This window comes from Nycticebus coucang, chromosome 19 (genome assembly GCF_027406575.1).
Source record: "Nycticebus coucang isolate mNycCou1 chromosome 19, mNycCou1.pri, whole genome shotgun sequence".
Classification (NCBI taxonomy): Eukaryota; Metazoa; Chordata; class Mammalia; order Primates; family Lorisidae; genus Nycticebus; species Nycticebus coucang.
Window position 1 is genome coordinate 69,319,792 of NC_069798.1, and position 22,959 is coordinate 69,342,750.

General features: G+C 50.8%; 1 long non-coding RNA gene across 2 annotated transcripts in view; it reads right to left on the reverse strand.

Moving 5' to 3' along the window:
* The window catches only part of LOC128572071 (uncharacterized), a 30,520-nt gene that overhangs the window by 3,500 nt on the left and 4,061 nt on the right, over positions 1–22,959 (reverse strand). The window contains exons 1-2 of one of the 2 annotated variants that reach the window (XR_008376036.1): positions 2,507–2,691; positions 1,334–1,423 (exon numbers count right to left, since the gene is read on the reverse strand). This is a non-coding gene — a long non-coding RNA (uncharacterized LOC128572071). Of the gene's footprint in view, positions 1–1,333; positions 1,424–2,506; positions 2,692–22,959 lie in introns of those variants that run through there. The other variant, XR_008376035.1, reaches the window with a different exon arrangement.

The window sequence follows — 22,959 nt, forward strand, 5'->3', positions numbered from 1 at the left end:
GGGACACAGTGACTGCCACACTCTTCTCTGTCTTATAATTTTCGTGACAAGCACAGATACTAATTCACCCAAGAAAACTTGATTAAAGGCCTAATATGGCTGAGGAACTGGAATAAGGAACATGTAGGTAGACGTCAAAGATCGTCTCTTAGGAGGTCAAATGGGAAGATCCCAAGATAAAACCCAAGCTGGGCGGAGCCTCTCCAGACCTCCTGCGGCTCTCGGGGGAGGCAGATGGAGCAGCTAAGAGCCACAGGCACCGTCACGGCGTTAGATCCATCACTGAAATCTGAGTCTGGTGACATAAACATATATCCATTTGACAAGCATTTATTAGCTGTCACCTTCTATGTACCAGGGATAAAAAGACCCCTTCCCTGAAGAAAAACAACAACGACAACAAACAAAATCAACCAAATGGCAATGATAACAAACAGTTCCTGGCCTTAGTGGCAGCAACTTAGAGCCCAGTGCTTAGCGAGCATGTGGCAGGAATCTGCCAATCAAAAGGACAAACCAGCTGGGCTTGGTGTGCTGTAATCCCAGTGCTCTGGGAGGCCCAGGCAGGTGGATTACTTAAACTCAGGATTCGAGACCAGCCTGAGCAAGAACAAGACCCTGTCTCTACTAGGACAAAAAAAAAAAAAAAAACTAGCCGGCACATGCCTATAGTCCCAGCTACTCGGGAGGCTGAGGCAAGAGGATCACTCAAGCCCAAGAGTTAGACATTGCTGTGAGCTGTGATGCCACAGCACTCTATCCAGGGTGACAGACAGAGAGACTTTATGTCAAAAAAGGAAGAAAAAAGAGAAAAGGAAAGGAAAGACAGGACAAACCATAAATGTTTCATATACAAAGGATAATAATAAGGAAAATTAGATTAAGCCACATTTAAACACACATGAGTTCAGTGCATCACAGTAATTGGAAGTAGAGAATGTACTCCCTTTTGTCTGCGCCATTTACCCTCGGCTATTATTTAGAATCTAGCTTCCTGGTGAGATTGTCCAGGACCATAAGGGATTTGTAGGAACTCTTATTCTAGAGGAACAGAGTCTGTTTCGCGTATCACCCACTGCACACCCACCTCTCCCTCCTAAAACCAACCAAGCGCTGTGCATGAAAACATTCTCAAGAATAAAGGCTGCGAATTCAAACCTTGGCTCAGTGAAAGTACCTATTGAAGGTCGCTGAGCTTTTTGAAAAACTTAGGAAAGCAGAGGGTCGAGTCTCATCCGATGAAGATTTAAAGCTGACAGAGCTCTGATACTACATGCTCAACATGGAGGCCGCTCGGGATCTCTTATATAGATGCACCAAAGCCCCCACTGACCTTGAGAAGGCGCGGTTACAAAGCAGAGCTGACAAGGCGGCTGAGGCACACCAGCAAGAATGCTGCCAGGAACTGGGACAACTTCGGAATCTGCAAAAGGTCAAGCACAGGGACATTCTTCTTTTCTTTGGGAATAATTTCAATCTTACAGAGGAAAAGTTGCACAAGTAATGCAAAAGGCACTCATGTCCTGTGCCCAGAATCACCCCGTGTCAGCACGTCACCCCGTCTGCTGTGTCACCATCACAGCTCTGCCCATGTCCTGTGCCCAGAATCACCCCAGGTCCGCACTGCACCCCACCCGCTGTGTCACCATCACAGCTCCACCCATGTTCCTGCACCCAGAATCACCTAGCATCAGCACTGCACCCCACCTGCTGTGTCACCATCACAGCTCCACCCATGTTCCTACACCCAGAATCACCCCAGGTCCGCACTGCACCCCACCTGCTGTGTCACCATCACAGCTCCACCCATGTTCCTACACCCAGAAGCACCCAGCGTCAGCACTGCACCCCACCTGCTGTGTCATCATCACAGCTCTGCCCATGTCCTGCACCCAGAATCACCCAGCATCAGCACTGCACCCCACCTGCTGTGTCACCATCACAGCTCCACCCATGTTCCTACACCCAGAAGCACCCAGTGTCAGCACTGCACCCCACCTGCTGTGTCACCATCACAGCTCCACCCATGTTCCTACACCCAGAAGCACCCAGCGTCAGCACTGCACCCCACCTGCTGTGTCATCATCACAGCTCCACCCATGTCCTGCACCCAGAATCACCTAGCATCAGCACTGCACCCCACCTGCTGTGTCACCATCACAGCACCACCCATGTCCTGCACCCAGAATCACCCAGCATCAGCACCTCACCCCCAACTGCTGTGTCACCATCACAGCTCCACCCACGTTTTGCACCCAGAATCACCCAGCATCAGCACCTCACCCCATCTGCTGTGTCACCATCACAGCTCCACCCATGTCCTGCACCCAGAATCACCCAGCATCAGCACCTCACCTCCATCTGCTGTGTCACCATCACAGCTCCACCCATGTCCTGCACCCCGAATCACCCAGCATCAGCACCTCACCCCCATCTGCTATGTCACCATCACAGCTCCACCCATGTCCTGCATCCAGAAGCACCCAGCGTCAGCACTGCACCCCACCTGCTGTGTCACCATCACAGCTTATAGTGTTCGTGAGTGTGCCAGGTTTTTTTTTAATTGAATTTTTCAGATTAAGTTGCATAATCATAGTTCTTTTATCCCTAAATACATTGTTATGTATTTCCTAAAAAAAAAAAAGTTAAGCCTTGGCTCCCTCGGTAACTTAACTCAGCCTAAAGCATCATGCAAAACTGACTCCTGATGAGGAAATGAATAAATGCTCCTTAATAGCTTTGGTAAGTACACAGATGTGGAAACATTATGGCCTAACACGATGACTCCCTTATTCACCCCCACAGAGAACGCTGCCTAGACCATGGTGGAAGATCCCACACGCATGCCACCAAGTCCCCCTGTGATCCCTCTGCCTCCTCTCCACGGCCGGCATGGGAACAGCTCTGCCACCCACCACTTCTGTGATCTTTAACCACCTAAGGTTTCCGTTTCCTATCTGCACAGTGGGACTAGTGCTAGGACTTTCATCACAGCATTAGGAAGACAAAATAAGATAATCCCTATCAAATCCCGACACGCAGCATGGAAATGGTAGCTGGAGCTTCTTCCTCGTGTGTGGGCTGTGGGTCTCACGCTGCCTCAACACGTTCCTGGAGGACAGACGCTATTTTACACCTGAGTTTCCTGCATCCTCCCTCTGTCTACCACGGAGGTACCCAACAAGCCTTCACTGCGTTGAATTGATGCTGCGTTTTCATCAGACTCTACAGATTATTGTTTTAAATAATATATCAATTTTCCAAGACACTTAAACACTCTTTTTTTAAAGTAGCTTAATCAAGTGCCATAATAATTTTTCTAATTATTCCTAATGACTCAGTATAACAAGGATTGGCCCACATCATCTCTGTTGCTTAATGTTAAATGACAACACTTTGGTAAAGAGCTGGAATGATAAAGACAGCCTGCTGGGACGTGGTCACGCTGTCTCGTGACAGTTGAATATACAACTGTTGACCTCTCAAACTTGGTCGAAAATAGAGGAACCCCTGAAATCAAGATGGTAAGAAAAAGGGAATCGGGAAGAGTAATGAGAAAGGAGAAAGACGGCTACTGCTTATGGAAATGTCTAAAAAATAAATTAAAGCTTGTTGTCAACAGTTTCTCCTCCCCAGGGACGGACAAGTATGTAACAAAGAGCTCTGGAAACGTCCGCCCTTGGTAAGCATGTTCAGAACAGGCTGCTTGAAATTCTAGCGGGAAGAGGCCCCAGTAATTTAAACTTTACGTTCCTGTTGTAAGTGGGCATTTCATTTTCTGTGTAAGGTCATATGATTTTCTTAGATTTACAATTGTATCAAAAGACAACAGTTAAAATTTATTAGTAAGATGTCTGGGGTGAGGTTTAAAATGTTAAGAATGTTAAAGACGTTAAAGTGTCAGCCTTCTGCCTTTGAATAGAGTCATTTCTCTTGCAACATAAGCGTTCCTCACACAAATTGGATATAATTGATCTCATAATTAGAGAATACCATTTGAATTATTACAGACCTTTATTGATTATAAGGAACCTCTATCTAGTGCTTAGCCGAGGAAAAGAAGGTGCAGTCTGACCGAGCTGACCAGAGCTTTCTGAGACTGGCTCATGCTTTGTTTGAGCAGGAAAGAAGCTAAGAAAAGCTCTGGGTTACCAGCTACTCGGGAGGCTGAGGCAAGAGAATCGCTTAAGCCCAGGAGTTGGAGGTTGCTGTGAGCTGTGTGAGGCCACGGTACTCTACCGAGGGCCATAAAGTGAGACTCTGTCTCTACAAAAAAAAAAAAAAAGAGAGAGAGAGAATTAGGAAAACCCTTAGGTCTGCAGTTAGGTGAATCAGGAACCAGGGGAAAGCTGTAAATAAGCAACTTTGTTGCAAAGACTTGGGAAAAAGAAGCGCATTCATTTTGTACAATCATTTTACTTAAATCTATTTTAAATATTCAGTGATAATTGTTTTACAGTTTAACACCTATAGCTATGGGGTAGAGGGATCAAAAAACCTTTTTTATTGAAATTCCTGCAAAATCAATCAGTTTGTTGTCTGGGGTTCAAAATTTCATTGTGGCAAAACCCCCTTTCCAATAGAAATAAACCTTAGGTAAGCATTTTACATGGCTTTCCAAGGAAGGCAACTTGTCAGCTACAAAAGCAAAAACTTTAAGATAACAGATTTGAATACTTCTTACCGAGTGTGAACGGAGTGGGCATTTCCCACGTTAATACAGGTTTGTAGTATTTCAGAGCACTGGGCCATCATGTCTATTTCCTTGACTTGGCCTGTGTCAGGCAAACACTTTACTCAGCAGAATTTCATGCCTCCCTCTTTCCAAAAACTAGCCATTTGTCTCATACAACCAAAAGATAGGTCCCACCTGCGTTTAAATCGAAGCCATAAGCTTTAGCGGGAATGTGACTGGGGAATACCTCCTTGTGTACCGGAATACCTCCTTGTGTACCTGGCAAGTACCAACTTCCATGACAGCTCCAAGAAGTGACCCCAGTACCCAATGTGTGTGTCAGAGGGACCCAGCAAGAGTGGGCGTGCCTGTCGGAGCTGCAAGGCGGCGAGGGGAGCAGCTCATCCTCCCGGCCTTGCCCTCCTAGCAATGCTGTGATCTGCTGCCCCATTTGTGGTTTTGGAAGTGTGCCCACCTGTGTGCTCACCACCGATGGTTTGTCTGTACTTCAACTTCTGCTGGTCCCTTGCTCCCCAAAAACACCAGTGGCCCCCAACTTCCCCTTCTGTGGACTTCCAGGCCTCCTCTCAACACAGGAGCACCCCCACTGTACTGCCTGGCATGGTGAGGAATGCAAAAGCTTAGCCTATTTTTTTATGTCTAGGAAAGTAATGAATTCTAGAGAGATTTCAGCCAGGAAGAAATTAGATGCCTCTTTGGTTGGCCAATGACCATTAAAGACTCCCCCGCGGTGTAAATTGATACAGAATATTGTATCTGATAACTTTGAATTGAAATGAGGAAACAAAACCATTTGGGTAAATAGAACAATTTAGGGCAACAATTTAGGGACCCTCAGTAACGTTAGTCTTTGTTGCCCACATTTGTTTACTTTCTGTAACTGCAAAAGGCCAATGTAAACTATTGGAAATACAATGGTTATTTGGGGCTTGGGGCTTGGGGCCTGCAGCTCCGCAGCTAAGGCACCAACCACATACACCAGGCTTGTGGGTTCGAACCCAGCCTGGGCCTGCCAAACAACGACAACTAAAAAAAAAAAACAACAACAATGGTTATTTTGGAACTCACTGTGTATTTGGCCAGATTTCTTTCAGGGAAATGTGTTGGCCGTCATTTCTTCGAAGGGCCTGTAGTATGTAACAAATTACAATGAATGATTAAGAGATGAGGCTTTCAATAGCAAGGATCTGGGCCTATTTTGCTGCATTGCTCTGCCTTTGAAAACATGACTAGATTATTGCATGATGACTGAACAGTCCCTATCCCAGTTCTGGCATCTCGAGGCTGTTTAATTTGGGGAAAACCATTTCACATTTTTGAACTTCACTTTTATCAATTATGAACTGCAAAAATCACCCCGCCTCCCCAGATAGCAGCAGGGATGGGAGGAGATGAGGATGTTTGACAGTGGCCTGGAGCAGCACTCAGCTTCTGGGGAGCAGGGGGCAGCCATGGCTGCGGCTGTGTGAACCAGCACCACCTGGCGACACAGCTCTCGCACAGGCCCACGTGGGGCTTCCCAGGAAATGTTCTGGGTACGTCATCGGCCACCACCCCTTCTAGACCCCACATTGCACAGCTCTAAATAAATTGCTCAGACGTCTAGATGGAGCTCACTGTCTTTCAACTCAAACCCAAGAATTGAGCACGCATTTTACAGAACCATTCCCCTGTGGTCTGAGTTGGTGCTAGAACCATCTGCACATACATGTCTGGCCTTTCCGTGGTGTTCCTCAGAGAAGGAATGGGCGAAGGAAGGGTGTTGGTGGTCATTAGTCCTGGAGAGGACCCCAGGCACAGACAAGTGGGGTGACCGTGGAAACCCAGGCAGAGAGGGTGATTTTATCCCACGTGTCAACTTATCAGATTACTACAGGGGGAAGAAGCAAAATCAAAAGGGCAGCAGGAAACAATTTAACCCATTCCTTTACCATGCTGTGCATATACAATGATACGATATTACGAGCTAAATCAATTGGCTAAGGTGTTTCTGAAACTGCTGACATAAAGCTCGAATTTGTCAAGGCCAAGGACGCGCTTCCTCCCTCCCACCTATGCTAAGCCAGGCAGGGTCACACTCAGGAGGGCACGGATTTAACATACCGTTTCACAGACAGACCGGTGGTAAACTGGAAAGGGCCCCGCCCGCCGCCAGCCCAGAGCATCCTCCGTTCCCTCGACCCTCACTCTGCGGGGCCTCCCAGAGTAAGAATTACCATATGGCTAATGCGTACTGAACACTAGTGTACGCCAGGCCCTGTTGGATCAGTTTGTGTGAATAAAATCACTTATTCCTTCCCAAGCACTTATGAGGTGCCCACCCTGGTCCCCATTTTAGAGATGAGTAAACTGAGGCAAAAGGAACTAAGTGGCTACAGCCCCACAGATCCACCCAGCAGGTGGGCTCCGGGGTCTGCTGTAGCCACCCATCAAGGCTGCCACTCCCCACCACCCCATGATGGACCCCATCCATCTGTTCTGAGCACTTCCTTCAAATCCCAGTGGAGATTCTTCCAGGAATCAGAGCCTGCCCCATGTCCAAGGATGGAGGTACACAGGCCTCTTCCCCAAGCCATGCCTTCCCAGGTGCAGCTGATCCAGACCCCTCGGCTAGAGCTTGTAGAGATGTTCTCCTAATACCCACCTCCAAACTCATTGCTGAGCTGACAGAGCCTGCTCCTGCTCTGAGTAACCCTGTGTACCCTGTTCACAGCTTGGTGTCCGTGAGGGAAGGGCCATGAGCAGGTCATCTGGGAAACACTCCAGGAGCTTCCTCAGAAACAGCAAAGGTACTAAAACCAAGGAAGAAACTGAAGTGAAACCAGATGGAAAATATAAAAGGTCCTCAGATGATGTGTTAATGGTACTGAGGAAGAAAGGGCGTGAGTAGGGGAGCCTTTCCCATGCACTGGCCTGGCCCAAGGGGTCAGCTCGACACGTGCTGGGATCTGCCCCTTGTCCCAGACACAAGAGCATCAGTGCTCAGTCCTTAGTGCCCCTCCCACTGCCCTTGGCTTGGAAAGTAGCCTGTGGGATGGATGAAGTGGGGACTTAAGTCAAACAGATCTCAGCTTCGAATCCCTCAAATAGCACCTCACAGCCATGCGGGCCCTGGCCAGGGCCTTCCCTTCTGAGCTCCAGGCCATCCATGGTGCACAGGGCTGGTGTGATGCCTCCTGAACCTCCCCTGGGTATCACATGCCCGCCAAAGGGAGACCAGCTGGCCTTGTCCTGTGTGCAGGACATATCATCCACCTACACACATGCCAGAGTGGTACCCAGTGATGGGGCTTAGCAATGGCAGCTGCTACCCTCATAGGAATGAGGGGTCACAGCAGAATTCACACTGCTCTTACCTGTGTGTGGTTTAGTTTTCTGTATCTATCGTGATACAAGATCTAACAATAAAGTTCGCAAACTTGCCATAGCACACCTATATTGGTGGCATTGTACAAACACCTTGGTAAGGGCTCATAACCCCGGTGTATCTGTGTCTCCCAGCTATGTTCCCGTTGATGTGTGGGTGTGTCTTGCTGAGTGGTGTCATTATTGTTGCTGAGTGTTTTTGTGTGCCATCACGGGAATGTCCACGCTTGAATTAGAGCAATGAACAAACATTAAATTTCTTGTTAAACTTGGCAAGAGTGGAAGTGAAGTCAGGGACAGCTTAGTCCAAGTTTATGGGGATAATGCCATGAAGAAAATGGCAGTGTACAAACAGATTAAACATTTTTCTGTAGGAAGAGAAAGCATCACTGATGAAGACAGGTCAAGGTGGCCAGGAATGAACAGAAATGATGAAAACATTGCAAACATTCACCAAATTGTGTGTCAAAGTCATCCGCTGACTGTTGGGAGCACAGCAGACCAGGTAGACCTAGATGGAGGAGCAGTCAGGAAAGTTTTCACTGAAAATCTCTGCGTGAGGAAGGCGTGTGCAAAAGTGGTCCCAAAGGAGCTCGCAGGTGACGGCTGGGGCAGCACAGAGGGCAACATGAAGCAGCTCGGGGTGAAGGACATGGAGCCTGAGCTTGTAACAGAGCTTCACGGGACTGAGTGCGTGCGGGTACACATGTACGTAAAACTGAGAAACCTCCCCCAGGCCTGAGACTGCCCACAGTCTCCTGGCCACGAGGTTGTGCTGCAGTTTGCAGGAGGGGACTCTGGGGAGCTGCATCAGAACAAAGGCCTCGTCTCATTGTTTCTCACACCTGGCTTTCATGCCTACTGTGACCATGAACATAGTTTAATTTGTTCTTTAAAAGTATGGCAAGAAGGAACAGGTGAAGAGAAAATAAAGAAAATGGCAATGGGGCTGAAAAAAAAAAAAAAAAACAGAGAAAGTTCAAGAGACAGAACAGAAGAAATACTGTTTGGACCTGAGAATTGACATGGGGGAGAATGGAGGGGGAAAGCCTGAGTTTCATTGTCCCGTGGATGAGGGTGTACTGGGGCCATGACCTAGGGGACATGGCGCTGGCCTGTTGAAGATGATACTATAAGTCCCGTGTCCTAGACTCCTCCTCCCTCACTGAAGGGTCCTTCTTGGAAGATGACCCTGCAAGTCCCATGTCACACCCCCTTTCACTGAGGGGTCCAATGGGTGACACAAAGAAAACAGACCCCTCAACAGAAGGAAGGGGACATAGCACTTACTCAATCCTTTACCCTCATCTCCCGCCACCTTCCCATCAATCCCGTCCTTCACTTCCCCACACCGGGGTCTTCATCCATCCACCCCACTCTGTCCAGTTGCGGCCACCCACTCTGCTCACACTGCCACCCATCACGTGGATGGCTCCCGAGGCCTCCTGACTGCACCGATCTTCATATCCAGCCCCTCCCAACCCACGATCTCAGCAGCAGCCAGACTGGTCTTTCTAGACTGTAAGTATAATCTTGCTATGCCCACTGGCTTTAGAAAAAACCTGGAGGTCCTCAGGTCAGCCTATCAGGAATCTGCTAATGGGAGCCGTGTATTTTTATACTTGAGCCCTGTCATTAATTCCGTGGCCTTGAGTACCCTAACTTCTTTTCAGGGGATCTCTCTGCACTGTGTGAACACAGGGCTGGACACTGATCCAGGGGCATGCTCTCTTGCAGCCAGAGCCCGCTCCTGCCCCACATCAAAGGACAGGCCCAGGAACGTGGCCAGAAAAGCCTCTGGACTCCCTCTCCTACAAAGTGGGAGCCCAAGAATGGCAATCATGCGCCACCATGTCCCGCCCTGCACCCAGAGCCACAGGGCCATGGAGGGGCTGCAGCATGACTCCTGCGCTTCCTCACACACCTCACGAAAAGGCTTTTCAGGGAGGCAGTGGGAAGCAGCTGCTGGTGCTGATAAGATGCTGGCAAGGGATCCTTACTAAAATCTCAACCCATGACCCGGCCCCGCGGATCACCACAACCTGCCCACGACCCAGCCCTGGGGACCCCCACAACTTGGCCCCACTACAACCTGCCCACAACCTGGCCTCAGGGATCCCCACAACCCGCCCATGACCCCACCCCAGGGATCCCCGCAACCCACCCATGACCCAGCCCCTCGGATCCCTGCAACCTTGTTTCTTGCTCATTCCCAGCACCACAGCCTTGAAGCCCATCGTGCCTCTGTGTGGGCAGCTCTCATCAGCTCTCACCGCCCCTGCTTGGCAGCTCAGCTGCCACCCTGTTTGGGTGGCCGTCCCTGAACCTCGCCCACACACCCCAACCTAACAGGGTCTGTCTGCTGAACCCTCCCTCCTCAGCACCACCACGGCCACAAGAGCCTGTACTATACTTCCTCACTGCCTTGTCAGAATCTAGAGCAGTGGTTCTCAACCTTCCTAATGCCACAATGTATTCTCATTGTTAAAAAGGGGTTGCAACCCACCGGTTGAGAACCACTGATGTAGAGCAAAGAAGTAACCCCGTGAAGTCAGGGCTGTCCCAGGGTAGGCACAACGGTGACACCTGCTACGTCAGTAAGCCAAGTAGGAAGTCATCAGGCCAGGTGGGAATGTGCTCGAGACAATCGCCACTTTTAGTTCTGCGTTTCCAAAGAGTGCTCAGGGCTGAGGCCATCAGAATCTGAAGCTTAATAACACCATCACTGCAAAAAATTTCTAAAAGATATATAAAGAAAGCGAGAGGGAGTGGGGGGGTAAGAAGAAAAAGGGAATGACAGAAGGAAGGTTGAGCGAGAGAAATAGTGAGGCTGCCCAGAGCAAAGGCACCATGAGGGGGTCAGAGAAAGGGCTGCGCAAGGAGACGGGCAGTCAGGGAGGGGGAGGCGGAGCAGAGCATGGGGGGGCTGGAGGCAGCTGAGCACACTGTCCAGACTCAGTTATTAGAAAACTACTGTTTGGGGCAGTGGAGCCGGGAGGGGCAGCTAGGTGAGAAGTGACACTTGGCTGAGAAGGAAAGCAGAGAAATAGGGCAAAGGACTCGGAGCTGACCAAGGGTGCCTGGAACGGGAAAGGACTCGGAGCTGACCAAGGGTGCCTGGAACGGGAAAGGACTCGGAGCTGACCAAGGGTGCCTGGAACGGGAAAGGACTCGGAGCTGACCAAGGGTGCCTGGAACGGGAAAGGACTCGGAGCTGACCAAGGGTGCCTGGAACGGGAAAGGACTCGGAGCTGACCAAGGGTGCCTGGAACGGGAAAGGACTCGGAGCTGACCAAGGGTGCCTGGAACGGGAAAGGACTTGGAGCTGACCAAGGGTGCCTGGAACGGGAAAGGACTCGGAGCTGACCAAGGGTGCCTGGAACGGGAAAGGACTCAGAGCTGACCAAGGGTGTCCTGGAACGGGAAAGGACTCAGAGCTGACCAAGGGTGTCCTGGAACGGGAAAGGACTCAGAGCTGACCAAGGGTGCCTGGGATGGGAAAGAATTCAGAGCTGACCAAGGGTGCCTGGAACGGGAAAGGACTCGGAGCTGACCAAGGGTATCCTGGGATGGGAAAGGACTCAGAGCTGACCAAGGGTGTCCTGGGATGGGAAAGGACTCAGAGCTGACCAAGGGTGCCCTGGGACAGGAAAGGACTCAGAGCTGACCAAGCGTGCCTGGAACGGGAAAGGACTCGGAGCTGACCAAGGGTGCCTGGAACGGGAAAGGACTCAGAGCTGACCAAGGGTGCCTGGAACGGGAAAGGACTCAGAGCTGACCAAGGGTGCCTGGAACGGGAAAGGACTCAGAGCTGACCAAGGGTGCCCTGGGATGGGAAAGGACTCAGAGCTGACCAAGGGTGCCTGGAACGGGAAAGGACTCGGAGCTGACCAAGGGTGCCTGGAACGGGAAAGGACTCGGAGCTGACCAAGGGTGTCCTGGAACGGGAAAGGACTCAGAGCTGACCAAGGGTGTCCTGGAACGGGAAAGGACTCAGAGCTGACCAAGGGTGCCTGGGATGGGAAAGAATTCAGAGCTGACCAAGGGTGCCTGGAACGGGAAAGGACTCGGAGCTGACCAAGGGTACCCTGGGATGGGAAAGGACTCAGAGCTGACCAAGGGTGTCCTGGGATGGGAAAGGACTCAGAGCTGACCAAGGGTGCCCTGGGACAGGAAAGGACTCAGAGCTGACCAAGGGTGCCTGGAACGGGAAAGGACTCGGAGCTGACCAAGGGTGCCTGGAACGGGAAAGGACTCAGAGCTGACCAAGGGTGCCTGGAACGGGAAAGGACTCAGAGCTGACCAAGGGTGCCTGGAACGGGAAAGGACTCAGAGCTGACCAAGGGTGCCCTGGGATGGGAAAGGACTCAGAGCTGACCAAGGGTGCCTGGAACGGGAAAGGACTCGGAGCTGACCAAGGGTGCCTGGAACGGGAAAGGACTCACAGCTGACCAAGGGTGCCTGGAACGGGAAAGGACTCACAGCAGACCAAGGGTGCCCTGGGACAGGAAAGGACTCAGAGCTGACCAAGGGTGCCTGGAACGGGAAAGGACTCAGAGCTGACCAAGGGTGCCCTGGGATGGGAAAGGACTCAGAGCTGACCAAGGGTGCCTGGAACGGGAAAGGACTCAGAGCTGACCAAGGGTGCCTGGAACGGGAAAGGACTCAGAGCTGACCAAGGGTGCCTGGAACGGGAAAGGACTCAGAGCTGACCAAGGGTGTCCTGGAACGGGAAAGGACTCAGAGCTGACCAAGGGTGCCTGGAACGGGAAAGGACTCAGAGCTGACCAAGGGTGCCTGGAACGGGAAAGGACTCAGAGCTGACCAAGGGTGTCCTGGAACGGGAAAGGACTCAGAGCTGACCAAGGGTGCCTGGAACGGGAAAGGACTCAGAGCTGACCAAGGGTGTCCTGGAACGGGAAAGGACTCAGAGCTGACCAAGGGTGCCTGGAACGGGAAAGGACTCGGAGCTGACCAAGGGTGCCTGGAACGGGAAAGGACTCACAGCTGACCAAGGGTGCCTGGAACGGGAAAGGACTCACAGCTGACCAAGGGTGCCCTGGGACAGGAAAGGACTCAGAGCTGACCAAGGGTGCCTGGAATGGGAAAGGACTCAGAGCTGACCAAGGGTGCCTGGGATGGGAAAGAATTCAGAGCTGACCAAGGGTGTCCTGGAACGGGAAAGGACTCGGAGCTGACCAAGGGTATCCTGGGATGGGAAAGGACTCAGAGCTGACCAAGGGTGTCCTGGGATGGGAAAGGACTCACAGCTGACCAAGGGTGCCCTGGGACAGGAAAGGACTCAGAGCTGACCAAGGGTGCCTGGAACGGGAAAGGACTCACAGCTGACCAAGGGTGCCCTGGGACAGGAAAGGACTCAGAGCTGACCAAGGGTGCCTGGAATGGGAAAGGACTCAGAGCTGACCAAGGGTGTCCTGGAACGGGAAAGGACTCAGAGCTGACCAAGGGTGCCTGGGATGGGAAAGAATTCAGAGCTGACCAAGGGTGCCTGGAACGGGAAAGGACTCGGAGCTGACCAAGGGTATCCTGGGATGGGAAAGGACTCAGAGCTGACCAAGGGTGTCCTGGGATGGGAAAGGACTCAGAGCTGACCAAGGGTGCCCTGGGACAGGAAAGGACTCAGAGCTGACCAAGGGTGCCTGGAACGGGAAAGGACTCGGAGCTGACCAAGGGTGCCTGGAACGGGAAAGGACTCGGAGCTGACCAAGGGTGCCTGGAACGGGAAAGGACTCAGAGCTGACCAAGGGTGCCTGGAACGGGAAAGGACTCAGAGCTGACCAAGGGTGCCTGGAACGGGAAAGGACTCAGAGCTGACCAAGGGTGTCCTGGAACGGGAAAGGACTCAGAGCTGACCAAGGGTGCCTGGAACGGGAAAGGACTCAGAGCTGACCAAGGGTGTCCTGGAACGGGAAAGGACTCAGAGCTGACCAAGGGTGCCTGGAACGGGAAAGGACTCAGAGCTGACCAAGGGTGTCCTGGAACGGGAAAGGACTCAGAGCTGACCAAGGGTGCCTGGAACGGGAAAGGACTCGGAGCTGACCAAGGGTGCCTGGAACGGGAAAGGACTCACAGCTGACCAAGGGTGCCTGGAACGGGAAAGGACTCACAGCTGACCAAGGGTGCCCTGGGACAGGAAAGGACTCAGAGCTGACCAAGGGTGCCTGGAATGGGAAAGGACTCAGAGCTGACCAAGGGTGCCTGGGATGGGAAAGAATTCAGAGCTGACCAAGGGTGTCCTGGAACGGGAAAGGACTCGGAGCTGACCAAGGGTATCCTGGGATGGGAAAGGACTCAGAGCTGACCAAGGGTGTCCTGGGATGGGAAAGGACTCACAGCTGACCAAGGGTGCCCTGGGACAGGAAAGGACTCAGAGCTGACCAAGGGTGCCTGGAACGGGAAAGGACTCACAGCTGACCAAGGGTGCCCTGGGACAGGAAAGGACTCAGAGCTGACCAAGGGTGCCTGGAATGGGAAAGGACTCAGAGCTGACCAAGGGTGCCTGGGATGGGAAAGAATTCAGAGCTGACCAAGGGTGTCCTGGAACGGGAAAGGACTCGGAGCTGACCAAGGGTATCCTGGGACAGGAAAGGACTCAGAGCTGACCAAGGGTGTCCTGGGATGGGAAAGGACTCAGAGCTGACCAAGGGTGCCCTGGGACAGGAAAGGACTCAGAGCTGACCAAGGGTGCCTGGAACGGGAAAGGACTCAGAGCTGACCAAGGGTGTCCTGGAACGGGAAAGGACTCAGAGCTGACCAAGGGTGCCCTGGGACAGGAAAGGACTCAGAGCTGACCAAGGGTGTCCTGGAACAGGAAAGGACTCAGAGCTGACCAAGAGTGTCCTGGAACGGGAAAGGACTCAGAGCTGACCAAGGGTGTCCTGGGACAGGAAAGGACTCAGAGCTGACCAAGGGTGTCCTGGAACGGGAAAGGACTCAGAGCTGACCAAGGGTGTCCTGGAACGGGAAAGGACTCAGAGCTGACCGAGGGTGTCCTGGAACGGGAAAGGACTCAGAGCTGACCAAGGGTGTCCTGGAACGGGAAAGGACTCAGAGCTGACCAAGGGTGTCCTGGGACAGGAAAGGACTCAGAGCTGACCAAGGGTGCCCTGGAACGGGAAAGGACTCAGAGCTGACCAAGAGTGTCCTGGAACGGGAAAGCTCCCAGAGCTGACCAAGGGTGTCCTGGGATGGGAAAGAATTCAGAGCTTACCAAGGGTGCCCTGGGACAGGAAAGGACTCAGAGCTGACCAAGGGTGTCCTGGGACGGGAAAGGACTCGGAGCTGACCAAGGGTGTCCTGGATGGGCAAGGACTCAGAGCTAACCAAGGGTGTCCTGGATAGGAAAGGACTCAGAGCTGACCAAGGGTATTCTGGGTGGGAAAGGACTCAGAGCTGACCAAGGGTGTCCTGGATAGGAAAGGACTCAGAGCTGACCAAGGGTATTCTGGGTGGGAAAGGACTCAGAGCTGACCAAGGGTGTCCTGGATAGGAAAGGACTCAGAGCTGACCAAGGTATTCTGGTGGGAAAGGACTCAGAGCTGACCAAGGGTGTCCTGGATGGGCAAGGATTCGGAGCTGACCAAGGGTGTCCTGGACGTGCAAGGACTTGCAGCTGACCAAGGGTCTCCTGAACAGGAAAGGACTCAGGGCTGACCAAGGGTGTCCTGGATGAGCAAGGACTCAGAACTGACCAAGGGTGTCCTGGGACGGGAAAGGACTCAGAGCTGACCGAGGGTGTCCTGGGACCAGATAGGGCCGAGCAGATGCACAGACGCACAGGCTGAGCTCAAGGAGCCTTGAGGGAGGACTTGGAAATGTAGGACAAGTGCAGGGGGTGCTGCGAGGGCAATGCCTCCCAGCAAGCTGGAGAGAAGGGGCCCAGCAGAGGAGAGGGGCTGCTGAAAGACAACGGGACAGGGGAGCAGACATGGACTCAAAGGCTGGAGGGATCGGCGGCTGTGAGGACAGCACACACTTCCAAGCATGACAGTAGCCTCCGTGTGACCAGTTATTTCTTAAGAGAGCTGATCTAGGGAAGGTAGCAATCTTCAACAAAATACATGATTTTAAAGTTAGAAGGTAAGTAATAAAAAGATTGTTATCTAGGGGGATAAAAGACGAAGTCACTAGGTGTCACCAGCAGTTGAGCTGAAAGACTGGACCACATTGCAGGCTTCAGAGGCCCAGGCACTCACTCCATAGCCTGGGGGCAGGTGGGCGCACGGACAGGCCTCCTCCTTCCTGGGTTCCTCAGTATCTCTCCTCCGTGTCAGACAGAATCTAGCCAGACCGCATTTTGCTGTGTTTTTGATTCTATAAAATCACCATTTTCTATAACGTTTCTAGTCTACTAACAATACTTATTCATTGTCCTCGCAGCAAAAAAAGAGTCCAGAATTCATGTTCTCCATAATTCAGACTCAAGTCAGCACCACGGCAGGCTTGGGTAACTTGGCCAGCTTGCTGGCCACCAGCCCTCACGCTGTAATCCATCATCATTACAAGCCACATTCACAACATTTATGTCTTTGGCATAAAAGTCTGAAATGCAAAGGGGTGGTTGGGACAGAGAGAGATGAACCAATCAGATACTGAGACTCAAACGCGTGCTTTGTTAGAAATGAAATGGAAATGTGATTCCGGGGGAAAAAGGACTTTGTGACAACATGGTCACACACTCCTTTCAAAACATGAAAAATAAATTCACCCTCAAGAAAAAGAAGAAAAATGAATCTGACAGACTCATTCTGTCCTATCTTGAGGTTTCTCCTCTGAGCCTGTGCGTCAAGGATCAGTGTGAACAAGCAAAGCCGCCCGTGAGGAAGGACAGCCCGCACTCGCATTGTTCCTGAGCCTGTTCTCACCCTGCCAGGAGGTGCTTTTAACTCAAATGTGATTAAGTGGCTTGTCCCAGAAATGAGAAAAAGTCTACTTCCAGCCCAAACGCAAAGAGATGATACCCTCGGTGAGTATCACTATCATTCCCAACACTCACTACCCATTTGAATTTTCATACCTTAGATTGTACTTCTAATCTAGAAGGAGAAAAATACCTCACAGTTGCTCATTCATTTTAAGTTATTTCTCATAGTTTTTAAATGTGTGACAGAATGACCTGTTCTGAACAGCAGCAGAGCTGAGAACGGGGACAGAGAGTGGCAGGTTATCAAGGTGGCCACCTGAGCACGTAGAGGAGTCGCCCTGGGACCAGGCAGCAAAAGGGTGTACCCCGGGCCCACAGCTATGCTCTTCCCAGCTGGGGCAGTTTCCAGCATGTCACACTGCCCCTCAGCTGCCACACACGGTCCACACGCCCACGGCAGCCTACACACCTGTTATGACTTTGATCAGGCATGTTTTTCACGTACCTAAATGAAGGTGGAGATAAGCTTCAGCCAGCACACAGTGGATATTCAATAAATGTCTTCCTGAAATTAGTACAAAAGAGAACCCCCTTTGACCTCATAGGGAAAGATGCTCAGACATAAAACGGACCTTCACTGTGTGAGTGTATAACACGCCCCCAGGGTGAGGGGCTCTTCCACAAATGGAACTTTATCCTGGAAGTGAGAACAATGTAACCTAAAAATTGTACCCTCATATTAATTTGAATAAAGTTTTAAAAAATACAATAAAATGGAGTCTCGACAACTTCACCAAGGATCATAATACACTTGGTCAATTTGTTACAGAACGATCATGACCATTTCTGAACCAAAGTTTGGAACACTAAGGGTAGCAACAGATTCTTTCTGATTTATGAACTAATTTATATAAATATTCATCATTTCATTATACTGTTAGTGAACCACTTTACTGGAAAATTTTTTAATTACTTTGAGTCAGAATTGTCTTAGAAAGTACAAAATAGGGCGGCGCCTGTTGCTCACTATTGCTCAGTGAGTAGGATGCCAGCCCCATATACCACCCAGCTCCGGCCAAACTGCAACAGAAAAATAGCCAGGCGTTGTGGCAGGCGCCTGTAGTCCCAGCTATTCTGGAGGCTGAGGCAAGAGAATCGCCTAAGCCCGGGAGTTGGAGGTTGCTGTGAGCTGTGATGCCATAGCACTCTACCGAGGGTAATAAAGTGAGACTCTGTCTTTAAAAAAAAAAAAAAGTACAAAATATCTACAAGGCAAGATCTAAAGAGCCAATCAATCTACAAATCAGAGTTAAACAACTTGAAATTCACGAAGCTCATTTTGAGTCATCCTCATCTCCAAAGGGATGTGATGTGAAGGATTGCATAGCACTCGAATTTACCATGTAGTGGATAGCTCTCCACCCAAGTACCTGTTTAAAGAAAGAGATCATGGATGTAAGATCACTATGGCATGCCTCCTATAATTTGCCTTTAATCTTTCATGTATGGAGAGAAATAAGTTCTATTCACAATATAGCAGCATCACTGACCGTTTGTCCTGCAGTCTGCCTGACCCCACAGAGCCTGTGAAGCCCTTCTGATGGCTGTCTGCCACCTCACCTGCTACAACCCAGCCTCACGCTCCTTGTTATTCTGGAGACGGAACAGCGTAAAAGCCGGAGAACACCTTAGCACGTGTAAATACAGTCCGAAGTCGAAACCATAGTAAGACAACGCACAAAGTTCCGAGAAGCCTAAAGAATTAAGGAAATCCCAAAGCTCTCCTTTCCTTCAAAGTGTGCAAATCAGCTAATTATTACTGAGTTAAATGCATGGCTCAGAAAGGGTGTGGATCAGAAAAGTATGCTGGACACCGTCATGCCCGAATTAGGGAAAGAGCATGACCGACGGCCAGAGACCTTCAAGCTCATCTTCCACAGGAAGCTCAGGGGACAGGCCTAGAAGGATGTGGTTCCACCCAGCTGTGCTACTGACCTGTTATCAACCAGCCACAAAGTCAGATAACCTCACAGGGCCTTCCCGACTAGGTTGACAAGCCCAGAAAGTATTTCCAGCTCCCCTATCCTGTGAGTCGTGACATTTTGAATTTAATGCACAATGTAAAAACATTTTATGAACAGACTGTGGTAAAGATGTGATGGTGGCTGGTGGAAGGGAGGCTCCCCAGGAATCTGCTGGACAAATGGCCAGTGTGGATCAGACTCAGCCCCCAGACCAGGGCACAAAGCTGTGGAAGAGCCACTGGGTCACCCTCCTTGGTGTAGCCAAGAAACCCGGGCACTTTTACAGCGGCCTAACCTGACGTGACAGAGTAAGCAGTGCCCACTAGACATGTGGGAGTCTGGACACGGGGGCTCCATGGCAGGAGCCGTGTCTTTGCTGCAGAGCGAGGCACCTTCTCTCTGCTCCAAGTCTCCTCCTCCTCCGCTCTCCTGCTCTGGCCACCCCTCCTTTAATTTAACTAGAGAAAATGACATGTTAATTTCAGCTCAGCCTCTACCAGGTCATCCTCAGGTCAGCAGATTAGAGACATCCACAGAAGAAGGGAGACAGCGCTCCCACTGCAGGGCAGGCTGACCCGGCCATCAGTCATGGACGGCAGCCTGGCGGCAATGACAGTCATCTGTCAGAAAGCAGGAGGTGGCGCCTCATTAACACCCTGCCCACCTGCCCTGAGCTACACCTCATAATAGTTTCGATCATTCACCTCCAAGGTGTTGCTTTTTTCTGCAGGATGAAATAACAGACCTTCCATTTCCTCCCTCCCCCCTCAGAGAGTTCACAGGGCTCCGTCTCTTGGAGAAGGGGAGCGAGAGAGGCTGGGGGGACGGGAGGAAGAGAGCCCTGAAAGGGAGTTACGTCGTGGACCTGGATCACCGGCTTCCGGGCAATGGACAGAGGGGAGTGTGAGCCTGGGCTGGGAAGATGCATCTGCTCAGATGTCCTCCATGGACGGCTCTCCTGGACAGACATATTCTAACATCACTTAGCGTCTCACTTTGTTTCTTGTAAAACAGACCATTTGAAAATAAATTTACCAAAAACTTGTTTTTATATGAGCTTTGGAATCTGCCATCACTCATCTCTATAAAACACGGGCACTTTTCCCTTCGCTGGGTCTGCCTCCAGCACACGGTGTTTAACTGCCCAACCAGAATATGGAATTATGTTTAATTATTTTCCCCAAAGGGACACTGTCAAGAGTTCTGGGGGGATGCACCGTTCCTAGCCTGGGCAATCCCAGATGTGTGCATTTATTTCTTGGACGGGCCATAAATAGGCCTCTTCACAAAGTTGTAATGGTAGGCTCAGAGTTTAAACCTGGGCCACCATCCAGAGCTGGTCATAAATTACAAAAACGTGCTACACTTCCACCATAAGGGAATTAAAATGTGTGTGTGTGTGTGTGTGTGCGCACGCGCGCACGTGCGCATGTACCCCCCCACACACACACAATCAGCCCTTTTCAATTCCTCAAAAAGGAAAATAACATATCTTTCCTTTTTAGGTTGGAAAAGTAACCAAAGACCATTAAAGCTTGAAGGGACCTTATGAACAATAAAAGTGAGGTCAGAGCAATGAGGTGACCTTTCCAAGGTTGAACAAGCCAGAGACGGCAGAGCTCAAGTCCCCAGGAGTCCACACGACCCAGCCCCTGCTCATGAAGGCGCTGAAGGCCCTCGTGGAACCGGGGTCTTCAGCGAGGTGGAACACAAGGCAGGCGGACAGCAAACGTTCTCGAGGAGGGGATGAACCCACGCTTCTCCCCTGCAACGTGCAGACACCATAGAGACAGGCTCCCACATTCAGAGACCACAGGAACAATTCCACAGGGGTGTCGCCAGTGTGCCACAGACTGGCACCTCCTCCGTCTTACTAACTAGAAGCTGGAGGAGCACACATGTGTCCCAAGTGATGTGGCCACTTGGGAACTTGCTGCTCTATGGGGCAGACAGGCCCTTGCGTCCAGGCTGGGTAAGGCCACAGCTGACGGTAATGTCACAGCAACTGTTTCTTCTATAGCGTAACCCAGGTGTACCTCCCTTATCTACAACTACAAAATCCATAAAGATTTGAACACTGAAAATATTTTCATAGCCCTTTTTTGCAGCCAAATCTGACCTAACCCTAGCTGATGTGAAATTATTTATTTTGGTTTTGGTTGATCCCACTTAGGGTAACAATTTCTGTGTTTAGTGGCAACTGTACAGTGCGTCCACATATTTGGCCGGAGTGTGGCCTCTGACTCAGCTGCGATGGAGTTGTTACTCAGCGAGATACATGCATTGCAGAGCCTGCTGAAAGCCAGAGGACTCTGACTCCCAACACCCAGGTGGCCTTGCTGGTTTCAGAACAGGCATCGGGAAACCCACTCTCCTCTTCACCTCAGATGAGAAGGGCTTCTCCAAATTTCTGCCAGACACCAGCTGACACCCTGTCCTTCCTGCAGATGGTCTGTTTTGCAGTTTCGGGTGACCCCCAGGCAGGGACCACCCATCAGCAGCCCTCACCCCTTCTTTTCTAAGTAACAAGTGCAGGTCTGGTTCACAACGGCTCTGCCACAAACACTGCGTTAGCATAAGGTCAGGCTGAACAGCAAGCGTCCTCTGCAGATGAGCAAACGCCTCATGGAGTCACCACAGGTTACTCTGTGCAAACCGTAAGCTCCTGGTCAGGATAAGCCTTGGGGGTCCAGTGGGAATAGTGTCCCCAGAGGGAAAGCAGGGCACGGGAGTGTGTCAGTTTCACCAAATCTCTGTGCTTCCCTCCCTGACTGGCAAAAGTGGCTGTTGCAGCGGCTTTAAGGGAGATGCATAAAATACAGGCTTTACCCAATTCTAATTCCCAAGAACTCAATCCATACCACACAGGATTAAAATATTGATTTTCCACGAGGCTCCTGGAAGATAAGAGGTGAATTTTGATGCAATAGTCTTATGTGTAAAAGAAACCAAATTTCAGCGCTGCAGACGCTCATCTTAGTCTCTGCCATAGGATTCTTCCTGCCACTCGCCTCATCCCTTTTTGCTTCACAGAAATTATTCTCAAAACTTCCTATTTGAAATCAAACGCCTGGATGTCTGAGTAAGATTTTTCCCAATCACGGGGGGAGTGAGTGATCCTTCCTAAAACACAATCCAGATTCATTACCAGCTCTTTACAGCTTCTTTGGTTATTAAAGACCCTGGAAATGAACACAGCACACCTTACTCTTCTGAATGAGTTCTGCGCTCTGCCCTCCCATCCTCTCCCCTCCTCCCTCCTTCTCCTGCTCCCTCTGTCCTCTGTCTCCTTTCCTCTCTCCCTTCCCTTTTCTCTCCCTCAACCTCTCTCTCCCTTTCGCTCCCCCGTCCCCCTCCCCTTTTCCCTCTCCCTCTGCGTTCCCTGTCTCTCCCTCTCTCTCACTCCTCTAACTCTCTCCCTTTCTCTTTCTCTCTCTTCCTCCCTCCCCCTCCCTCTCTCCCTCCTTCCCATCTCTGCCTTAATTGCCCAGCTTTTACAAACCCAGCCTGCCAGAGAAACACCGTCTACTGCCTGTCAAACAATGCCTGGCCGGGAAAGCTATTGGGTTTATAGAAGAGACAAACATTTCAGGCATGCCATTCTGGGGTAATGAAGCATGGCAACAAAATATACCTGTGCAACATTTGATAAAGATGAGCTGACACGCCAGTCCAAATAGGTTCTTTTGCGTGTCTGCCCGTGTCTACCATCATTGCTTTCACCTTAAAACAGGAAGGGAGCAGTGACTGCAGCAGCTGGCAGGGACCACAGGGAGAGCAGCTCACACAATTAAACGTCGTTTACCTCTGGCCTTCGTTTCACTCCCACTACCCTTAATTTATTATATGTTTTCTCCCTTCCTATGCAAAAAAGAAGTGGCTCCATTTTTCTTTCTTTCTCTAGTTATCTAATTCCTTTTACGGAGCATTGGCAAAGACAATGGGAAAAATCCCTGGGTGTTTAGCATTGCATCTTAAGTTAAAACGCT